This window comes from Petaurus breviceps, unplaced genomic scaffold, assembly GCF_028583685.1.
Source record: "Petaurus breviceps papuanus isolate PSGF00001 unplaced genomic scaffold, PetGlider_PUasm1.0 90977, whole genome shotgun sequence".
Classification (NCBI taxonomy): domain Eukaryota; kingdom Metazoa; phylum Chordata; class Mammalia; order Diprotodontia; family Petauridae; genus Petaurus; species Petaurus breviceps.
This window is the reverse complement of record NW_027187391.1, coordinates 6,003,927-6,012,490: the sequence shown is the minus strand read 5'-3', so window position 1 is coordinate 6,012,490 and position 8,564 is coordinate 6,003,927. Positions and strand designations below refer to the sequence as shown.

Below are 8,564 nucleotides of genomic sequence, written 5' to 3'. Positions count from 1 at the left end.
GAGAAAGGAAGTTCATGGTGGATCTGTTCTACTAAGGAACCCTGCCCCTTTAGTATCCGGTACGTAACTTGTTATTCAGTTGTTTCAGTTCTGTCTGACTCTTCATGACCCCATTTGGGGTTTTCTTGGCAGAGATACTGGAGTAGTTTGTCATTTCCTTCTCTAGTTCATTTTACAGATGAAGAAACTGAGACAAACAAGGTTAAGAGACTTGCCCAGGGTTACACAACTAATAAGTGAGATGAGATTTGAACTCTAAACAAGTCTTCCTAACTTCAGACACTCTATCCACTGTGCTACCTAACTGCCCATCTGGTGACTAACCCCTTTCTTCTCTGAAACAGCATCCTGGGGGCAAGGGGGTTGAGTGAGAGATGGTTTTTACTATTCATGTGCTTAGCACAGTGCCTAGCATATATTAGGTGTCTAATAAATGTTTATTGATTGATGTCTTTGACAGGATTCACAAATCTCTGTATGTATAACTTGGTGGACAGGAGGGAGAGAGGAAGAATGGGAAGGAAAAAACTGTAAGTAGATATGAAGTTGGTCAAGCTACCCACCAATGAGAATTAACTTCAAAATAATTTGGATAGATTAAAATGTAAGAGTTATGCTGAGGCCCCATCAATGTCTAGCAGTAGAGGGAGCTATTGGAAAATAGAAGAATGATGATACTATTTCACATTTTTATCATACTTTAAGGATTAAGAAATATTTTCCTCACAACAACCCATATAGATAGGTAGTGTAAGCCTTATTGTCCCCTCTTTACAAATAAAAAAGTTGGGGTTGATAGAGGCAAAGTGACTTGCTTTTAGTCACATAGCCACTAAGTCTGTGATTTCCATTACATCATGTTGCCTGTCAGTACCCTCACAATTAGTGGGCCTATTGCACTTAGAATCTAGATGCTAGCCAAGAATAATAGATGATAAATACAAGCTTTCCTAAAGGGTAAAGCATCTTTCCCTGCTCCCCTCCCCCTCCCCGAATAGAATTTATACCCACCAAAGGGGATAGTTGTGGAATCAGGGGAGGAGTTGGTAGATGAGGACTGACTGGTTATAACTCAGCTTTAAACAATACACTTCAGAGACTTTCTTGTATACAAAAACGCACTGAAATGAGGTTCTCTGTGAGGGACAATGTTGCAATAGCTTCTAACACGGTGATTACTATCTCTGTATTCCTGGGGTTTCCTTCACACTGCTTAACCCTTCCTGACCTACTACTTCATTGGCTATGGGAGGAAATAGCTTTAGACACCTATTGTGTAAGGTAAGGTACAATCTGAAAGCAAGCTATTATTATTACATAATAATAATGATAACTATGCTAATAATTATTATTATATAGCATTTATATAGTCACTTTAAAGTTTGCAAAGTCCTTTACATGTTTTACCTCATTCGATCCTCACAATTCAATAAAATAGGTACTGTTATTACAAATGAGAAGACTGAGGCTCTGAGAGGTTGTGATTTGCCTGCCCCCAAATCAGGCCTTCTGGGTTCCAATTGGCTCTTAACACTCCATTTATTGTATCACTTAGCTGCATATTATTACTGTGTTCCAAACCAGTGACCTTGAAACTGTGTAACCCACTGCCTGACACCAGTGGCAGATGCCCGGACCAAGAGTGATAAGATGACAGTGTAGGCTCATTCTTATTTGAAATTGAAACAAAACCTTAGGATTAGGAAAACAAAACTAGAAACCAAAATAAATAAACCACAAAGGATTTGGGTGAGAGAAGGGTCAAGTAACCACTTGTCCTAGATTGACTGAGACAGTCCCAGCTTTTGCCTTCTTGCCAAATATATTTGGGACAGGAAGTCCTTCTGTCAGAAGAATAGAAGACTGGAAACAGAGGTGGGGGCAGATGGATTGCAAGGAAGAAACTGTGCAATCTTGTTAGGATTTTTCACACATTTACATAACACCGTCTGGTAAATTACCATTTGTGTCATGTAGAGAGTAATTATTCAATATTGGTGATTTTTTTTTTTTTAAAGAGAGAACAAAGCCTGAAGCAGGGTATGGTGGCATGAACACTGAATTTCAAGTCAGAAAAGCAGGTATGAGATCTTGACTCTGCCATTTATAAGTTGTGTTCCTGTAGATTCATCATTTCAAACCTCTGGACCTTAGTTCCATCTTCTGTAACATGCAGGCAATGGGTTAGCAGATTAGGAAAGCAGGATGGAGCAATAGAAAAGTCATATAGGGGCCTGATGTCAGAGAAGCTGGTCTTGAATCTTGGTTCTGCCACTGTGTGATTTTGGGTAAGTCACTTAACCTCTCTTGGTCTTGTTTTTCTCATCTATAAAATAAAGGAGTTGGATGAGATCAGCAATCCTCAAAATGTGGTAAGGGAAAAACCAGGGGTTCTCAAGATCCTTTCAAGCAGGTCTGTGAGGTCAAAACTATTTTCACAATAATACAGTTTTAAATTTCTAATATGGTAAAGACTGACAGATGTAACCCACATAAACAAAAGCTCTTGCAGGTGGTTCTCAGTAATTTTTAAGAGTATAGAAAGGTCTTGAGACCAAAAGATTTGAGAATCACTGGACTAAATAATCACTAAGATTCCATCCAGCTTTATATTCTATGAGACTGTGATGGTGGTTTACTTATGCAGCATAAAGGGATTTTGTTTATTATTTTCTTGTGTCCTTTAGTCAGCACATGCAAACAAGCCAGAAATAATCAGAAGGAACTGTATGATAATGCAGGTGCTAACATTCTATTAGGGAGAGAAAAACAAGTGTCTCTTCAGATCTTAATGTTATCAAAGGGTATTGAGGGAGAAAAATAAGGAAAACAGAGGTTCTGGGGTAGATTAGTTCTGTCCTGAAGGTTTGAAGAGGAGAAAAAGAAAGGAGGACAAAAAGAGGAATATATTAATGTAAGAAGGCAGGGGAACTTCCTATTTCACATACCTACAGAGTATGAGAAGAGTCTGCAAAGATGGAGGAAGGGGTGGGGTGGAGTGGGGTTGGGGGAGGAGAGTCCGACAAATGAACCTTGTCCTTGTGTGAGGTGGACAAAGAAAAGCTGAACACACCCAGAATTATAAGAGGTAGAAGAAATAGCAGAAAGCAAGAAAAGCTTCCTGATCCTGGAGAATGGGATTAAAAGAGAAAAAGAAAAGTAAAGGATCGAAATCTGAGGGAGGTACTCATACACTGGGGAATGTTTGAACAAATTATGATATATAAATGTAATATAAAATTTTTTTGAACTGTAAGAAATTATAAAAGAAAACATTTCAGAGAATCCTGGGTAGTATAAACTGATGCAAAATGAAGTGAGCATAATCAGAAGAACAATTTACACTAATTTAACAACATTGTAAAGAGACATAACTTTGAAAAATTTATGAATTCTGATTGATGGAATGACAAACCATGTCTCCAGAGAAACTATGATGAAGCATGTTACCTTTCTCTTGATAGGGAGTGATAGAATCAAGGTGCAGAAAGAGGCATACATTTTTGGACATGGACATTATATGTATTCATTTTACTTGATTATTCTTACTCTTATTTTCTTTCCTTTGTTTTTTGACAGGAGAAACCTTAGGGAAGGAAATTAACTAATAAGATAACAAAAAATGACAATTGAAACATTTTTTTTAATGCCTAGAAAGGAATAGAAGGAATTTTAGCAGGATCATTTTGAAAGTTATATGTGAGATTATTATGTATCTTTTTTTTCAAAGCAAGTGATTTAAAATGGAGATTTACTGTTTTGTCTACAACCTTGTTTCTGTGTTCTGTTAGATGTATAGAAATTCTATTTTTTATGGCATGTAAGCTCAGAATAAAAAAAAGAAAATTACCTATTATCAAAAGTCTGTCATACTCTTGGATGTGACTGCCCATTGAGTTAGTCCATCTGTTAGAACATGTATCTAGGACAGGCACTTCAGACAGATAATGTGCTGGGCCAAGACTTGAATAGGAGAGAATTCTGGATCTCCGAAAAATAAAAATGTGGGGTTTTAAAGTGGGCAAAAGTGAATTGCAATATATTTCTGATATGTGTGCAAGAAATGGTGAAAAGGATTTTATCTAGGAAATGTATAATCATGAAACAAGATGGACTCCTCAAGTAGTGGCAATGGGCCTTGAAAGTCCCTGTCTTCTCAGACATAGTAAGCGACTCATTCAAGATGGTCAGAGAACAATAACAATCATAATGATCATAGTCATAATAATCACAATAATCATTTATATAGCCCTTTAAGACTGGCAAAGTACTTTACCAATATTGTCTCATTTTATACTGATGACAGCCCTGGGAAGTAGGTGCTTTTAATGTCCCCATTTAGGTGAGGAAACTGAGGCAAACAGAAATTAAATGATTTGATCAGGGTCATGCAGCTAGGGTCTGAGACCACATTTGAACTTTCCTGACTCCTTGTCCAATGCTCTATCTACTCTGCCACCTAGTGGTCTAGAATAGGGAGTGCAGTGAAACATGGAGCCTGTAATTAGTGTGTCAAGTTAGGCAGTCACCAATAAGACGACAGCAGGGCCCCAAAATGGAAATTCTGGAAATGAAAGAGCCAAAATCTCTAAGGCAAGCAGTCTCTGGTATAGGTGGCAAGGAAACTGGCTGAGCTGTTCAGAAGATTTAGGGAGTGATGTGAAGCACAGGTGGGGCCTGATATAATGAGCCATGTAGTTACCAATCTGATCAATGGGGCCCCACCATGGAATTTCTGGAGATGAAAGGGCTAAAATATGCAGGAAATAGTTTCTGGTCTGGATGATGAGGCAGCTGACCAAGTTGACAAGAGATGGCTGTAAGCATGTAAAATCTTACACTCAAGTTTAAAAAAATCAGTCTCATAAGTAAGATCAGGTAAGCAGAGTAAGAAATGAGTCTTCCTGACTCCAGGTCAGGAACTCTTTCCAATGTACCACCTAGCTGCCCCAGGCTCCAAGTATACAGTAGTTCTTTATCCCTTACTCATTTTTGTGACACTTTTCCACTCTTCAAGTGGAAGTGGAGTTTTCCCTCTGCCTCTTCAGATACTTAAAAAAAAATATTCCCCCCTTGATAACTGAATCCTAAAAGCCTTGCTTCTAGTTTTTGTTTTTTGAAGGAATGCTTATTTGTCCACTATAACCCAGAATGTGCAGGGCCTCTTCAGCTTGCCTTTTGGGTGGGAGACTAGCCTGCCCTTGGAACATAGCTAGTAACATCCCACATTCAATTCAAGTCTGTATCTAATCCTGCTTCCTGTGCTGACAGGTCCTCAGCCTAACAGCCAGTGGGTAAACCTCACCTCTTAACCACCAGAGTAAGTCCTTGAAAGCCTCTTGACAACTAAATCATACCCACTTCCTTTTTCTTCTCTGGTTAACCTTGTTTGTTTTTTAAACCTACAGTTTACTTTATTAGTTCATTTATCCTGCTTTTCTCCTCAGCCCTTCTTTTCAGATCCATTCTCCTCAATCCTTTCTCTCTTCTAGATTCTTCTACTCCAAAAGCTCCTTTTCAACTTTTCCTCAAATTCTCTAAAATTTCTCCAAGTTTCTCCTCCTCCAATTCACTTTCTGATCTTGTTCACAGGTCCAAAGCTCTCTAAATCGCAATCATTATTTTCTTTTTATTATTTAGCTCATACCTTATTGCTACTCCTGCTCCTTTTGCCAAAGCTTTATCCTACAGATGCCAGTTCAGTCAATCCTGGAGGCCAAAGGTCACACCTACTATCAGCTCCAGTCAAGTTACCATCTACAGTCTCCTTTGCTGGACCTTCATCCGGGTCAATCCCATTAATCATGGGTGTCTCCTAACCGTCTGTCCCTAATGCTTCTCTTCTTTTTCTATCCAGGGGTTCATCGACTTTTTTTGTATCATGGATCCCTCTGGCAATCTGCTAATGTCCATATATCTCTTCTCCAAATAATGTTTTTAAATGCATAAAATGAAAAAATATATAAGAAATCAATAAATACTGTTTGTTATAAAATATCTTTTTAAAAAAAGCTCTCAGATTAAAAATCTCGTCTATACCATCTTGCTTAGTGTTCAATGATCATCTCTATATAAGCTCATCTGATCGCTATGTCCAGCCCTAACTTATTATGTTCTGAGTTCCAATAATCAAATAAATAAAATAAAATAATTAAATGCGTATTAGACATCTCAGAGTAGCTAGGAGGAATGTAGGAAGTATTCATAAATAACTTGTTGGTTGATTTATTGTGCTTTTTAGGCTTATCTTCCATATTTTTTCTCTGATACCAGTTCCTCTAAAATCACAAGAAATGACGCCAAGGTCAAGAACTTTATGATTACTGTCTAATCACATTTCCCTATTCTTTTGTTACTCCTACTCTTTCTTCCTGGATATGTTGTTTTCTCCTTACTGTGACTTTCAATCTCTACACCAACTCCTCCATATTCTTGTAGTGTATACTAACCCCTCTCTGGTTTCTCCTACCTCACTACCTAGAGTGGATTCCATAATCATTTATATTAATAAAGTTCAAACCAACCACCCTAGGGATCCATCCACTCTTGATTTTTTGTTGCTTCTGCCCTGGTAATAGCTAATTCTGGGTACCCTAAATATCTGTTACTTCATTCTTGCTTTTGGGAGGCCAAATTCTGCTGGGGAAAGTCATGAAAACTGATTTAAGTTATATAACCTTCATGATCCAATGACTCTGGCTTCCTTGTTCCTCCTCCAAGATACATTCAGTGCACTTTGTGTATTTACACTGGCTAGACCTCATGACTAGAATCCACACCTTTCTCATCTCCATCTCCTGGTTTCCTTTAAGTCCCAGATAAAATCCTACCTTTTCTAAGAAGTCTTTCCTAATCCCCCTTAATGCTAGTTCCTTCCCTCTATGATTATCTCCAGTTTATCCCATATATAATTAATTGTATATAGGTGTTTACATGTTGTCTCCTCCATTAGACTATCTCCTCAAGAACAGGGAATTTTGGGAATTTTTTTTTTTGGCTTTTCTTTGTATCCCCAGTGCTTAGCACAGTACCTGGCACATAGTAGGTACTTATTAAATGGTTGTTGACTGACTGGCTCAGCAGGGTTTTGCATGCTGTGACATCAATATATATATATTTTACTACAAATTAATTCCCTGTTGTATTTTCCACAGCACCTATTCCAAACCTTTTCCTCTCTCCTTAACACACCATCAGTACCACTCCACCTACATCTATCCACAGAACTTCTTACCTTGCCTCCTTCTCTATGGAGAAAATTGTGGGTTCCATCTATTTTCCTACTTCTGGTCTCAAAACCTGTCTTCATTTTCATTCCTTCCTTCTTTCCTTCCTGTCTTTGAAGACAAGGTGATTCTCCTTCCCACTAGTGCTACTCCATTCACATGTGCCCTTGTTCCTACTTCCATATCCTCCATGACCTTACTCCATCAATCATTCATTATCCTCTTTCCCTCTATAATGGTTTCTTTCAAGAATATTCATATCACTCCATCCTAAAACAAACAACTAAACCCTCTTCCCTCAATATTACCGTCCTCTCTAGCTATTATTCCATCTCAAGCCAGTAAGAACCTTGCATATCCTTTCAAGTCTCAGCATATAAGCTAACTCCTATGAAAAGCCTCTTTCAAGTCTAATATCTTTCTCCCCCCATAAAATTATCTTGTATGTCATTAAATAGGCTCCTTTAGGAGACAGATAATTTTTCTTTTCTTTCTTGTTTTTATCCCTAGTGCCTAACACATAGTAGGTCATGAGCAAATGTGTGTTGAATTGAATTTCATTGTAAAATCACTTGAACAAGTAGTCTCTCTTGTAGCCTCCATTTTCTCACTACCCACTCATTCTTATCCCCTTGTAATTTGACCCCCAGCATTAAAATTAGGCTAAAACTGTTCCCTGAAAAGTCACCTCCTAATCATCAAATCCAATGACATTTTCTCAGGTCTTGTTCTTCTTAACCTCAGAAATATTTGACACTGCTGATTTCTGCCTTCTCCTTGACACTCTTGTCCTTTTGCTTCCAATGATTCTCCTGTCTCAAACCATTTCTTCTCCATCTCCTTTGCTGGCTTTTCTTCCTCCTCTTAAACCCTTAGTGTAGGCTTTACTCAAGGTTTTGTCCTTTATTCTCTTCTTTTCTCTGTCTATACTTCCTCTCTTGATTATCTTATCTATTCTCATGGTTTAAAACTATAACTTCTAATTATTTATTTATTTTAAACATTCTTTTCTTTTTATATTTTTAGCTCCAAATTCTCTCCTTCTCTCCCATCCTCTTCCCTACCCACAGAGAAGGCAAATAATATGATACCAGTAATTATTTTTAAATTATTTCTTTCTTTATTTTTTTTTTTTTGAAATTAACTAATTTTTTTTAAGCAATTGGGTTTAAGTAACTTGTCCAAAGTTACAGGGCCATTTTTTTTGTGTGGCTGTTAAGTATCTGAGGCCAGAACCGATCTTGGGTCTCCCGACTCCAGGGCCAGAGCTCTTACTCACTGTACCACCTGGCTGCCCCTTAATTTCTTTTTAATTTTAAAAATTAATTTGTTTATTTA

At 37.7% G+C, this 8,564-nt stretch overlaps 1 long non-coding RNA gene across 1 annotated transcript; it reads left to right on the top strand.

Moving 5' to 3' along the window:
• LOC138153015 (uncharacterized) lies at positions 1-2,082 on the top strand. The gene is made up of 3 exons (XR_011166273.1): positions 1-59; positions 461-530; positions 2,019-2,082. It is a non-coding gene; the product is annotated as an uncharacterized lncRNA (long non-coding RNA).
• The last annotated feature ends 6,482 nt before the right edge of the window (positions 2,083-8,564 follow it).